Source organism: Nilaparvata lugens, chromosome 2, assembly GCF_014356525.2.
Source record: "Nilaparvata lugens isolate BPH chromosome 2, ASM1435652v1, whole genome shotgun sequence".
Taxonomy (NCBI): domain Eukaryota; kingdom Metazoa; phylum Arthropoda; class Insecta; order Hemiptera; family Delphacidae; genus Nilaparvata; species Nilaparvata lugens.
Genome location: NC_052505.1, coordinates 10,332,158 through 10,347,382, shown reverse-complemented (window position 1 = coordinate 10,347,382; position 15,225 = coordinate 10,332,158). Strand labels below are relative to the sequence as shown.

General features: G+C 33.8%; 1 long non-coding RNA gene across 1 annotated transcript; it reads left to right on the top strand.

The window, feature by feature from the left end:
- Window positions 1-513: 513 nt before the first annotated feature.
- LOC120349792 lies at window positions 514-13,963 on the top strand. The gene is made up of 3 exons (XR_005570417.1): window positions 514-607; window positions 10,730-10,892; window positions 13,811-13,963. It is a non-coding gene; the product is annotated as an uncharacterized LOC120349792 (long non-coding RNA).
- The last annotated feature ends 1,262 nt before the right edge of the window (window positions 13,964-15,225 follow it).

Below are 15,225 nucleotides of genomic sequence, written 5' to 3'. Positions count from 1 at the left end.
AATTTAATGCTGTGGGAACCTCACTTGAGTACAAGAGAAGTTGGTAGACAACGAATCAGATAGGATGACGACATTGTGAAGGCAGTGGTCACACACTGTGGTTCAACCTTGTGGTGGATAGGAGTAAATGTCGAGAACTGGGAGAGGTCTATGCCCAATAGGGCCTGGTTTCCACTACAAAAAAAAATACAATTCATTTTTTTTCGAACTAAACTTATAACTGGCATTTCAAAAACAAATTGTTTTTTGTATACCAGTTTTGTATTTTATATCTTGTATACTAATTTTGTATTTTGTATTTGATGATTGAAATTTTTGTATTCTGTATTCATTATTTCATCAGTTCTTGTAAATCTGTATTTGAGTCATTATCTGTTACATCGAGTGTGAATGATACAGTGTTCAGTTCAGAAATGAATCAACTTTACAACTTTGTAACAGGAGGATTGTTGGCAAAATCAGTCAAGGAAATGAACTATCATCAAGGTGGGAGTGTGTCAGGAGCAGTAACAATAAATGACTGCTACAAGACAAAAATATTGAGAGCTTAATATCAAGAAAATCAATTGAGGGAACAATAACTGCAGATAGGATGGCTTTTTAGCAGGTGCATCTCACCGAATATTTTTATTGATCATTCACTTTTATTAATTACTATTAGTAATTCGCTTTAGTAGTCTACTAATGCTTTGTTCACCTGTTTCACAATGTATCCAGGCTCTCAGGGTAGGAGACATACTTCGGGACTTGTAGTTTACCCGGTCTATGTTAGGGCGGTGAATATTGAGTTCGTTTTAGTAATATAATTTTATAATATTGTGTTCGTTTAATTGCATGTAGTGAGGAGGTAAGAGGTCAATATGGAGATGGAAGTATATATTTGTTAACTTTGAATAATTAGGTAGAATATTGTCCAATGTCAAATATTAATGTAAATAGGTCCAATGTCCTATTTCATGGCTAGAATCAATTTTTTTCTTCAACTTAAAGAATTTTCCAAATCAGTTTATTTCTTGTAATGTAAATTTCAAGTGAATTCAATCTTCACTATGATCGCTTGAAACAACCATCCAAACCAAAATAAAAGAAAATTATTAAGAGATGGGTGTTACAAAATAATATTATATTATATTAATATCAGTGGAATGAAAATATCAACTTGCAACAATAAGAAAAATTTTCCAAGAATCATTTTGATAATACATTTGAAATTTATTTTTTGCAAGTCCCCAATGCCCTAGTTTATTATCAATTAGGTCTAGGTACATTACACCAAAAGTAAATGTTAGCAGTGATTTCAGATCATCCACACTTGGAAAACAAGATAAGATTCAATTTGAAGGTGCAGTGCAATGATTATCATATGTGACTCCAGGCACAGCATCCAGAGCTTTTCTCTGATCTTAATGCCAATGTGCTTGTTTTGGAGTATGAAGCGCAACCACCAAACAAACAGAAATTTAATTCAAAGACTGAAAAATTTGAAACCCTAGAAACCAAAAACCTCTCTACAGCAGAACTGCAGAGAGTTGTTCTTTTAGAACAATTGGCTGCAGCAAGGGCACAGAAAGAGGCTGCTCTAGCCCAAATAGAATATTCCAACAAGCACAATGGAATTCTTACCTTTAATCTCGAATAGCACTTTTTTACTGTTTCATAGGTTATGAGGTTTTGAACCTCATTTATTTCTGTTCCAAAACATTTCTGTTTCTTTTAGGTACACCAAAAGTAACTGTTAGCAGTGATTTGAGATCGCCCACTAGCAAATCGATAAAGGATATTATTTGATGGTGTATGAATTTGTAGCATTCCTATGTATCTGAGCCCGTACCTGAAAAGGACATCCTTCAGTTGATTGTGACAGAGGTGATTCTGCATTCACATCATCCAATACAGGAAAGCGATTTGAAGTCTTTTTTCCATTTTCCCTGGTAACCCATGAATATTTTCATTCATTCATATTTTCCTTCATTCAATTTTCATGCTGTTACCATTTCAATCTACTCCGAGATATCCTTTCATTTATAGAGAAGACATCGAGTTGTTTTCTCATCTCAGTACTTCTTTAACTATCTTTTCTGCTGCAACCTTAGGTTTTAAAGAAAAATCTCATTTCTGATGCCGGCAGCCTGATCTCATCTGGCATTGACAGTCACCCAAAATAATTCTAAAATTGGAAAATGTAACCCTACTTTATGGGTGACTTTGGACAAACAGGTTTTTTTCAAATATATTTAAAAATTATTAAAAAATCTAATATTTGGTAAATGTAATCTATAGATCAAGACTAAACTTTTAGGCACATTTGCAACTTCTTAAATCTGACCCTTGTGTGTTTAAAATGAGGTCAAAGTTGAATTTGTCCAAAGTCACCACTTTACGGTACAAAAATATTCAAGAAAGCAGTTGAAGTACGGTACAAAAATATTCAAGAAAGCAGTTGAAGCCCAGTCAAAAAATTCTGAGAAGAGGAAGTCACCTCCCCTCCCGCCAGTTATCATAAAAAATGTAAAATCCTTCCAAATCATACAAAGAGAAATTTGTAAAATAGCAAGAAGAGGAACATTCAATTTCAAAGTATTATACGGGAACAAATTATAAATTTCACTGATGAAGTGATTAGTGTGTTTTGTTTTTACTTATTTTATTATATTTTACTTAATTGTAGCATGTAAATGGAAAAGGCTGAAAGTCCCAAAAATTCAAAAAACGTTTTTTTAGTGGAATAGGCTGCTAGGCAATGAGTTGGCTTGGTGAGCCAAGTGAGTAAGCAGCTTCTGTGGTGGCTCCTGTTCCGCGCATCAAATAGGTGGTATTTTCAGTAATTCTCAAGTAGTGTGATACATCAAAGTGATCATCTTGTTGTCGTGCATAAGTGTGCAAAATCTCGACCAAATCCGGCTACAGGTAGAAGAGTTATAAGTTTTTTAGTTTTTTAATTTTAACATCCCATAATAAATCATAGGAAAATAAAAGTTTTACAATAATCACTCTCTGCTGAGCTCAATACTACGGATTTTGATACAGTTTTCGGATATTACGGATGCCGATATCTTAGGAAGAGATTGCCGCTTGTTCCTCTCTTAAAGATACACTCAAGGCCATAGGAAAAATTATTTTATAAAGCAAAAATAACAAGTATTCAGCCTAGAATAGCTCAGTAGGAAGAAGAGAGTAGGATTGCTGGCAGAGACTAGGGACGTTCAGATACAAGTAACTACTTTACTTGTATTGATACTTTCCTTTCGATACCAAGTACTTTTGGCATTGATACTTTCGTTTTGATACTGATACCAAGTACTGGTATCGATACTTTTGAGGTATCGGAACGTCCCTAGCAGAGACTGGTTTCAGAGTTGTTTACCTAAACATTCTTTTAGTAACAATTTGGCAGGAAGCTCTGGAACAGTTGCTCCAAGAAAGGTCTGGATGATACTGTCCAACTAGATGATACACAAGCCAGAAAAGAACTACTCCGTGATAAAGCAATAGAGTGTTGTATAAAAGTTGATACATTTTGCTGATACAGAACTGAACTTTCAGCCATCTTTCTTTCCTATATAAACCTATGTAAACCTCTAACTTCCTTATCCTTGATCCCACACACTTCCCAACACCCTTTTCGGGATCGTGCCCCAGACCCCCCATCACCCCATTCGTCAAAACATTGCCAATGTTTTGGAAAAAGCTGTAAGTGCCTAAAATGCCTACTTTAGTTACAATAATGTTCAATAGATACATATAATGTGGTAATCAGAACTGTTTGTATTGCAGAAAGAGTGTGAACCGAGAAAAAAGGGTTCCATAGAAAAACAGAATTGCTTTATTTGCAATGCTCAGATGCAGATGGTCACTATTTCTGCTTGGAAACTTACTGCATGAAATCATAAAAAATCAGTATTATAGAAAAACTTGCTGAAATTGTAGGTGACAAATGAGGTTTTTTTTAATATAATTATTTAAACATTATTTAAAAAATCTAACATTTGGTAAATGTAATCTATAGATCAAGACTAAACTTTTAGGCACATTTTCAACTTCTTAAATCTAACCATTGTGTGTTTAAAATGAGTTCAAAGTTGAAATTTGTCCAAAGTCACTACTTTACGGTACAAAAATATTCAAGAAAGCAGTTGAAGCCCAGTCAAAAAATTCTGAGAAGAGGAATTCACCTCTTCTCCCACCAGTTATCATAGAAAATGTAAAATCCTTCCAAATCATACAAAAAGAAATTTGTAAAATAGCAAGAAGAGGAACATTCAATTTCAAAGTGTTATTAGGGAACAAATTAAAGATAAATTTCGCTGATGAAGAGGATTTCCGGAAATCTACAAAATGGCTTAATGAAGAGAAATACTCCTAGTTTTCATATGAGAATAAGCAGACTAGGTCAATAAGAGCGATGACAAAAAAACTACACCACTCTTGCAAACCGGAAAGCATTGTGGCTTATCTTAAAGGTAGGGGATTTAAGATTTTGAATGCTATCAATAAACTTAAATGGAAGACCAAGGAGCCCCTGGATATGTTTGTATTGTCCTTTAGTCCAGAAGAAGAGATTAATAAAATCTACGAAATAAGGCTTATCATGAGGTGTAAAATTGAGATACAGTCATTGTTAACATCGAAGCTGATACCACAGTGTGAGAGGTGCCAATCCTATGGTCATACTCAGAAATACTGCAACCGGGAGTCAAGATGCATGAAATGTGCTGGAAAACACAGCACCATTATTTGCACAAATTCTAAGGAGAATGAGCCCAAATGTGTTCAACTACAAAAAATGACAAATGATCGCAGTGAGCAATTGAAAATTCAACAAAATAGCAGAAATCAGGTCCCTAACAAAACTTCTACATTAGCAGTGAAACCCAAAAAAATTCATCAGAGTAGTTCGACTATCAAATCTGAAAAAACATTTTCCGAAGCTACTTCTCCAAGGAAAAAAGACGAGAAACCAAAAACCAATGAGAACATACATGCCGTATTAACTCACATTCTCGAGAAGCTTGATAACTGTCCTTGAAGGAGTCCTTGATGACTGTTTTGAGCAGAGACTGAAGAAAATAGAGAACATCTACACTAGATCATCCAATACAAAATGAATAATGCTATGCGGATCATGATATGGAATGCAACAGAGACAACAGGAATTGTTGGCAATACTCCAGATTAGGAACATAGACATATGCTTAATATCTGAGACTCATTTTACTAAGGAATCCTAAATGAGACTCAGAGGCGTTTACCACACCATACATCCTCAAAATACAGCGAGAGGATGTAGTGCAATTTTAATAAGAGAAAGCATAAAGCATTTTGAAAACACATCTCTACAAACAGAAGAGATGCAAATCACATCCATTTCAGTTGAGACTAAACTATACAAATTCACTCAAGCATCAATCTATAGCCCACCAAGACATAGCATTACAAAAGAAATGTATAAGGCTATGATCAATTCGTCTTGGTAATAGATTTATTATTGGAGGTGATTTATTAAGACCTCATCCAATCCATCTAGATCCCTGCTCTTTGTTTGTCATAGGCGAGGATATTTTAAGAGCAAAAGGCACAATATTGGACACATTAAAATAACAGAGCCTGCAAAATTGATGGTTATTGCCCAAGTGAAATCCATGCAAAAAATAACAAGAATGGTGGTGTTTCTGTGGCAAATTACCCCACACACATGGGACACAAAAATAACTTAAAATTCATGAGAATACCAGCTGCTGATAGAATGGTCATAGTATCACAGCTTCTGTCTGAGACTCCCCATGAAGAGATTCTTAAAAGATTAAGACAGACACCTTTGACAAACAAAGAACATCAAAGGATTCATATATTAAATAAGAAAGTCCTAATCAATATAGAGAGAAGTTTCAACATAAACTCAGACGAAATGGAACATCAATTTGACCCAGTAAGTGTTGAAGCTTGGGTGAATGTAATGACTTCGAATCAAAACACTGCTTTGATAGTTTACAAGTCTAAAGGACTATACAACTCAACATATCCTCAACTTACAGAGGATGATTTTCTACTAATATTTATGACCAAAGCCCAACAATCTCTACTGACAAGTTTTATCCACTATACTATCTGTATTGATGGTGCACATGGTGTAAACAATATTATAGTTTCCAATAATATACTTTATTAACTTTGGAAAAAACCAGAGAACGCATGCCATGTGCATTTATGTTCACAAATCGAGGGGATGAATCACCAATCTCTCTATTTTTGAGTCAATGAAAAATGTTACTGGGCCATTCACCCCAAACATCATCATGTGGAGATGGAAGAAGCCTTTTATTCTACTTGGAGTAGAGCAATGGGAGAAGCAGGATTGCAACTCTTTTGCACCTGGCATCTGTTGCGAGCTTGGCGGGGCAGCCTCAATAAAATTAAGAATAAAGAGAAAAATGTTAACAAAATGATAAAAACGCTTCTTTATGAAGTGGACTACCATACCTTCCAGAACATTCTTCCTGCAGCTCTAAATAAACTACCTACAAAGTAGGCTACCACAACTATTCTTTTGTCATACTCAATTGCAGCTGTTTTCCATGCATCAAACCAAGCCGGTAAACAGCTGTTTGCAGAACAAGAAAACTTGTGATTTTCATTATAGCATACTATACTGCAAAGAGATCATATGGTTTTCTTTACAGTCGAGTATGTTTCCCAGTTCCAAAATAGGAACATTTGAATAGCTGGCTTTATCACTCCAGGTGGGAGTTTTATCAACAACTATAAAATTCCTTATTCCAAAATAGTTCACTAAATGACCAGCAGGTAGCATTATAATATTCAGTTGCAATTGGTAACTTCTTATTGTTGAGATTTTTAGTGAGAAGATTACCAGTAGTGTGAAAGATTGAAAGGAAAACGTCGAGATTTTAGGGAAAGTGAAATTTGAAGAGGAATGTGATAACTATGATATTCATTTGGAAGACAAAGAAGTTACTTCGAATTTATTGCCATCAAAATCAAATAAAGTGAAATTGGTAGATAGGACGTCTTCTGAAGATGTATTTCAGCTTAGCGTGGCTATGTGAAGAAAAACTAAAAAACATAAAAAATTAAGAAGAAACATAAGTTTCTCTTCTTTGTCTTCGGACACAAGTGCAAATGTCACTTCTGGAAATGAAATGAAAGATGATGAAATGGATGATGAATGAGAAGAGGATGCTGTTGGTGAGAAAAACAGGCTCCTCCCAAAAAATTTGTCGGGGAGAACATTATTGTTCAGTATGATGGCAAATTTTACCCGTGGGTTGTTTTGGAGGTACTCCAAAGCTAAAATCTCAAGCTAAAATTTCTGCCATGACTCCGAGTGGATAGTTATGGAAGTGACATCTTCGGCCAGATGTGCTCTACTACAAATGGGACAATGTAATTACAAGCATTGAAAATCCGACAGAAGCCAGCAAAACAAGAGACCTATGCAATGTGCCTGAAATGTTTGACTTTGACTAAAAATGACTATATTGACTGGATGTGTATAATTGACTTAATGACTATATTGCAAAGAAATTATTCTTTTTTATATGTGTGTTTTTCTTTTTATAATTGTGTTTTTATGTGTATTGTGTTTCAAATTCAAATTTACATTGAGAATAGTCATTTTTATGACTAATTGCTAAAAAATATTCTTTTGTATAAGGTATTAATTGTATAAATTTATGTTTCAAATTCAAATTTACATTATTACAATTAAACTATATTTTTTTCATACTCATTGAGTGTTTCAACATGGGAAATGTGTAAATAAACAATAAAAAAGGGCAACTACTTGTTATTCATCTTGAAGGCTGTTCAATTAGTTTATTATATCACAACTATAAACCTGGCAGTAGTGGTAAGCCCACTAGTAAGTGAACTAGAATTGAAACGTTGAAATAAAAGCTGTACTTCAATTCAAAAAGGAGAAGGTTACCGAATGGAGAAGGTTTTGATGGAATGAAAATATTTTCTCTTTTCAATATGAAAAAAGAACTGCCTTTCAAAAAAATGTTAATCATCTAGAAGGCTGTTCAATTAGCTTATTATATCACAACTATAAACCTGGCAGTAGTGGTAAGCCCACTAGTAAGTGAACTAGAATTGAAACGTTGAAATAAAAGCCGTACTTCAATTCAAAAAGGAGAAGGTCACCAAATGGAGAAGGTTTTGAACATGTTTTGATCGAATGAAAATATTTTCTCTCTTCAATATGAAAAAAGAACTGCCTTTCAAAAAAATGTAATTCATCTTGAAGGATGTTCAAGTGTATCTTGATAAAGTGTATCTTAAACTATCACATAATGTTTTTTATTTAGTAAGTAGAATTATATTTAACCTGGGAGAGCCTACAAATGGAAAGTAACTGCCTTGAGTGGCCATCTACTGGCGGTCTTACCTCAACTAATATAATATCTCAAATATTATTATAACTCATCTAATAAGTTTCAAGTTATAAGAAATCATCAGACATTTTTTAACATTGAACTTTATTATTTTATTTGAGCTCGATGGGTTTGTTATGAACTAGGCACTATATGTGCTAGGTCATGTTTATAGAATGCAGTAGCTCGAGCAGCAGCAGGTGGTTTCTGTTTCTCAGGAATATTATTCTTTCTGAGAAAAGTATAACAGAAAATACTGTACATAACTTGTACAGTAACATATTTACCACATTCATATGCTAATTCTGCCCTCAACTACGTTTCAGGCAGAAACAATCATACTGCCAAACAATCATACAACTAATATGTAAAAAATGAAAAGTATAAATCTTGGGCATACTGTTGTGTACCCATGCTGGAATAAACACAAATATGAGCTTGGAAAATTTCAATAGGGTCCTCAAGTACTGTTAACTTAGAGGGAAAAAGGTGTAATGTCTTGATAAAACTCTACATGCCATCCTAAACTTGATAACTGATAAATTGTTTGACTATATGATTAAAATTGAAAAGGAGAAACTAGTAAGTAGACTAAGTAGGTGGCAGATACTGAGAAGGAGAATGAGCAAAAATGCCCTTCTCATCCCTGAAATCCCTGTCATCAAGGATAACACCAAATGGAGTGTGCTGTCAGCATATAATAATGAATTTTATTGTATGAAAAAGTCCAAGATTGCAAACAATGCCAACTTCAGTGCCTTCACCGCGGGAGTTGCTTCCATGAGCACATCTGTACGTACCTAGATAACTCAATAAAAAACAACACATGTAAGAACATACATGAAGTATGTCGCATTATGAAAAATAATTGTGTCTTAACAACTGAAGATGCCAAGAACCTCATTATGGATGTAGAACACGATATCTATCATCAGCTACAGATGAAGAATTATACCTCAAATCAATGGAACTAGCGGCTGAATATGAGGAATACTTCACCATAGATTTTCCCCATCAAATGCTAAGTTTTCGAAGGACTCTGCAATCAGATATGCCAAAAAAGGAAACAGTGAAAGAAATTTGTGAACTTCTATTAATTGAGTATTACTCTATTGCTTGCAGTGTCCCAGATGTATGCACAGCATACATTATTTTTTTAACCATACCAGTAACGGTAACTTCTACTGAAAGATCAAAATTAAAATTGATCAAGAATTACCTTCGAAGTGTCATGTGACAAGAAAGACTTAGTAGGCTCAGCTTATTAAGTATTGAACGTGAAGTGGCTAGAGAAATTGATTTGAAAGAGATCATGCCTAACCTAACCTAACTACTCTGATGGGCAGCGATTTTTAAATCATTAGTAGAAATTGAGTAATGGTATAAAAGATCCATCAAATGAGAGCTTCTGTGAGGTAAACCCAAGAAGATTAGATTTTTTATTTGGTATACAATTTTTAGTCACAGCTCTCAAGTTAATACAGTTTTATGCAGATATTTTAAAGACGAGTGGTTCGAAAAGTTACTCTGTTTACGGACAGAGGAGCAGAAGAAAAAACTGCCAAGAAACTTTGAACAGGAATATAAACATTAAGCCTCAAGGAGATACTTGAGATTTTTGGGGTAGTCTACATTTCATTTGTAATCAACTATGACTTTAAATAGAATTAAATTATCTTTCAAGTACTTTGATAGGGCTACTTGAAAGAACGTTTATTACAAAGAATTACTACTACAGTACCTTTACAATATTTTCATTTTGGACACAACTAGTCTTAGGTATTTATCTTATTATCCAGTCTCAAAACTATTTGTGTTAAAATTGAAATAATATAAGGGTAGTGATTCATCAAAATTAGTATTGAATTCATTTGAGAACAGTATGATATTTTTTAAATTTTTAAAAATCACCTCACTTGAGAACAAGAGAAGTTGGTAGACAACGAATCAGATGGGATGACAACATTGTGAAGGCAGTGGGCACACGCACACACGGTGGTTCAGCCTTGCACTGGATAGGAATGAATGTCCAGAACTGGGAGAGGTCTATGCCCAATAGGGCCTGGTTTCCACTACAGAAAAAAAAACATTTTTTTTCAACTAAACTTATAACTGGCATTTCAAAAACAAATTGTTTTTTGTATACCAGTTTTGTATTTTATATCTTGTATACTAATTTTGTATTTTGTATTTGATGATTGAAATTTTTGTATTCTGTATTCATTATTTCATCAGTTCTTGTAAATCTGTATTTGACTCATTATCTGTTACATCGAGTGTGAATGATACAGTGTTCAGTTCAGAAATGAATCAACTTTACAACTTTGTTACAGGAGGATTGTTGGCAAAATCAGTCAAGGAAATGAACTATCATCAAGGTGGGAGTGTGTCAGGAGCAGTAACAATAAATGGCTGCTACAAGACAAAAATATTGAGAGCTTAATATCAACAAAATTAATTGAGGAAACAATAACTGCAGATAGGATGGCTTTTTAGCAGGTGCATCTCACCGAATATTTTCATTGATCATTCGCTTTAATTAATTACTACTAGTAATTCGCTTTAGTAGTATACTAATGCTTTGTTTACCTGTGTTTCACAATGTATCCGGGCTCTCAGGGTAGGAGACATACTTCGGGACTTGTAGTTTACCCGGTCTATGTTAGGGCGGTGAATATTGAGTTCGTTTTAGTAATATAATTTTATAATATTGTGTTCGTTTTTTTTGTGTTCCGTTCCTCAACACTGTCATACACAGACAGGATGGGTGAGGATATAGAATTTAATTCTCTTCCATGTACTTTGATAGGGCTACTTGGAAGAACGTTTATTACAAAGAATTACTATTACAGTACCTTTACATTATTTTCATTTTGGACACAACTAGTCTTAGATATTTATCTTATTATCCAGTCTCAAAACTATTTGTGTTAAAATTGAAATAATATAAGGGTAGTGATTCTTCAAAATTAGTATTGAATTCATTTGAGAACAGTATGAAATTTTTTAAATTTTAACATCAAAGCTAATTGATATTAGAAAAATGCTTGAAAATACCTGTGGAATATTACACATTGTCTCCACAAATTATTATTGTAACAATAAAAAATTCAAACTTTCAAATGTCATTTCGACATCCAAGATTATTATTTTGGCTAACATGTCAGATAACCAGTTTCAAAATAGACTTTGGTTTTATTGTAACTGGAAAAGCCTTTATCTAGATAACATTAGCTAATTTCCTGAAATTAAACCTAAACATCAGGTTTTGAAGAGAACATTTAATTTCGTTCCTCTCTTCGCAATTATTCAATGTAGTTGTAGTTGGTCAAAATGTAGACAATTCTATTAGTTCTTGTCTCTTTAAATGGTCGAACAATTTACCTGGGTCAGCTCCTTTCCTTCAATGATAATATCATTATCTAATTTCGTTATCATAATTTAATGGTATTGGTTGAACATTCATCACCTTTATTTATTCATGTCAAATATGATTACAATCAAGAATCGTTTGCAAAAGTGAACATAGAACCGCGACATAAAAAATACTAAAACTATCCAGAACACTGAAGCAAAAATTTTGTATAAAGATGCTGTCCCAATAGCTACAAAAAGATTCAAAGATTTGGAACGACTTTGCAAGAGGTACATTATTCCGCATGAATACCACAGCTTCTTTCTAAATTTGAAACATTCAGCATCAAGAAATGAAGTTCATGATTAGAAGGAATTTTTCTACTTATATAATTATCATTCAAAAAATCCATCTTATCTAATATTGTATTTCAATTTTTTTATAATTGTATTTCTAAACTATATAAATCAAAAAGATAACAAATGACAAGTGCACTATTCAATTTGATATGAAAATTTTCCTAGTTTGAACAAATAAGTGTGGAATGGAAAAATATACTCACTTCCCGAAATCCTGTTATTATTATTCTCTATTCTATTTATTGTGTGAAAAAAGTATTTCCCATTAACATTATATAAAAATTTTATAGTAGTATGAAAAATTTTGTCCTGGAAATGTTTGCTTCAAAATTGCTTTCTTATGCTTATTATTGAAGATTGTTTATATAATTGAACTCAAAACATAGTACAAAACTAATCAATGAAACATCGTTGTTCCATTTACTAAAATCATCTAGAAGCTAAAAAACCTTTCTATTAATTTGAATTATAATTGATAGGCTGTGGTTGCAGAGTATCATAAGCATATTATGAAGATGATAATAAAATCCATGAACAGTATTGTGTATAATTGTCAATGATGTTGTGAAGAGATCAGTGCAGAACTATCACTGTCCGAGTATTCAGTTTTACTCTAAGCAGCTACTATTCTATGTGAAGATCAGATAGTTCTGCACTCATAGTTCTAGTACAGAAGAAGAACAAGTCCAGAAAAATGCCAAATTAAAAAAATTGTCAAACAACCACTCAAACTATGAGAAAAGAGGGCAGTTTTCATTTAAAAATCAATCAATCAATAATAGTTTAATAACTAATTCATTAAAAAGAAGGAGAAAACTTTGAACCTGTCTACTGTAAAAGTAGGAATTTGGACTTGATAGTTCTGCTCCTCGAAAGGGATGAGAAATAATTGAAACGTAGATGTTCAATAGCCTGGAACAAATTTTGGTCATCAATATTCATTCTAAAAAACAAGTACATCAGCACTGAAAGTGAGGTAGAAATACTCAGGAGTTGTGTCTTTCAACACTAACAAAAATGGTTCTCAAAGATGGGCGTGCAAAGTGAACATATTGAAGAATATCAGGACCACTCAGATGGCAATGGAAGGAAGTGTATTAAATATCAGAAGATCAAATAGAAAATAAACTCCTTTGTGAAGTCTAACACGCAGACAGGAGAATTGGTCATGACAATCAGGTATCTGAAATGGAAATGGGCAGGTCATGCCATCAGAATAGAAGACAATAGATGGATGAAGAATTTAATTCTCTGGAAACCTCACTTAAGAACAAGAGAAGTTGGTAGACATCGAATCAGATGGGATGACGACATTGTGAAGGTAGTGGGCACACACGGTGGTTCAACCTTGCGCTGGATAGGAGTAAATGTCGTGAACTGGGAGAGGTCTATGCCCAATAGGGCTTGGTTTCCACTACAGAAAAAAAACAATTCATTTTTTTCGAACCAAACTTATAACTGGCATTTCAAAAACAAATTGTTTTTTGTATACCAGATTTGTATTTTATATCTTGTATACTAATTTTGTATTTTGTATTTGAAGATTAAAATTTTTGTATTTTGTTTTGTTGGAAACAATAATGACTTTATTTATTATTTTATCAGTTCTTGTAAATCTGTATTTGAGTCATTATCTGCTTCATAGAGTGTGAATGATACAGTGTTCAGTTCAGAAATGAATCAACTTTACAACTTTGTTACAGGAGGATTGTTGGAAAAATCAGTCAAGGAAATGAACTATCATCAAGGTGGGAGTGTGCCAGGAGCAGTAACAATAAATGGCTGCTACAAGACAAAAATATTGAGAGCTTAATATCAACAAAATCAATTGAGGAAACAATAACTGCAGATAGGATGGCTTTTTAGCAGGTGCATCTCACCGAATATTTTCATTGATCATTCGCTTTAATTAATTACTACTAGTAATTCGCTTTAGTAGTATACTAATGCTTTGTTTACCTGTGTTTCACAATGTATCCGGGCTCTCAGGGTAGGAGACATACTTCGGGACTTGTAGTTTACCCGGTCTATGTTAGGGCGGTGAATATTGAGTTCGTTTTAGTAATATAATTTTATAATATTGTGTTCGTTTTTTTTGTGTTCCATTCCTCAACACTGTCATACACAGACAGGATGGGTGAGGATGACAGAGCATATAGAGCTGGGCAGACTCAATCTTCTACCAGGTGAAATTCATGCTTAAATCTAAACTCTCCATTATGTGACTGCGAGTTGCACAGTCTCAAAGTGAAAGGGATTAAAAGGGATTTCTATTACTTTGTGGCAGGGGGCCCCTGCCACCCCCTACCTTTGATTATGGCCTATTATTCACTGTTCCATAGTCACATTATCTATGGAATACTGCTGTGAGGACACTCTTCATACTGTGAGAGTATTCTTATGCTGCAGAAGAAGGCAGTTCGGATATTGTCATCCAGTGGTCATCTGGAGCACTGTAGGCCACTCTTCGCTAGACTTTGGATTCTCACAGTTTTTAGCCAGTTCATCTTTGCTTCCCTGGTTGGTATTAGGAATACCAATCTGACAGTGAATTTGAGGGGGTTGCAGAGTGCCTACTGTTTAAATATCTTAATAAATTCTTAGCCATTTGAAGCAACCATCTTTATTCACGTAGATAACAAACTAAACTCAGTAAACAACTTATTATTTTATCAAACAGTTATCATGTGATTAAGTAACATCACATGATATACAAACATCTTCCCCTTTTACTTTCTCAAACATTTCCTTTTTCAACCTTTCCTTTGATTTCATCGTCTTCTTAAAAACCTCTCATTTCTTCTTAATATTCTTCCACTATTGGACTTCACCACATAGGACCGTGGGGCATCAGCTTCATTAATAACTACTCCAGGCTCCCATAATTTTGTTCTCCAATCTTGGATATAAATGGGCTGATTTTCTTTGAAATAAGATACATGTTTCCGTGACTGCTTATCGTATGTTTCTTTCTGTTGAAATTTATGGTTCTTCATTTGCACTGCTATTTCTTCCCGAGGAAGTTGATGAAGTTTCAAACTATCTTGAGGATAAGGGAACTTTGTTCTTATCATTCGACCAAACATTAACTGAGCAGGAGAATAATTGAGACCCGCAA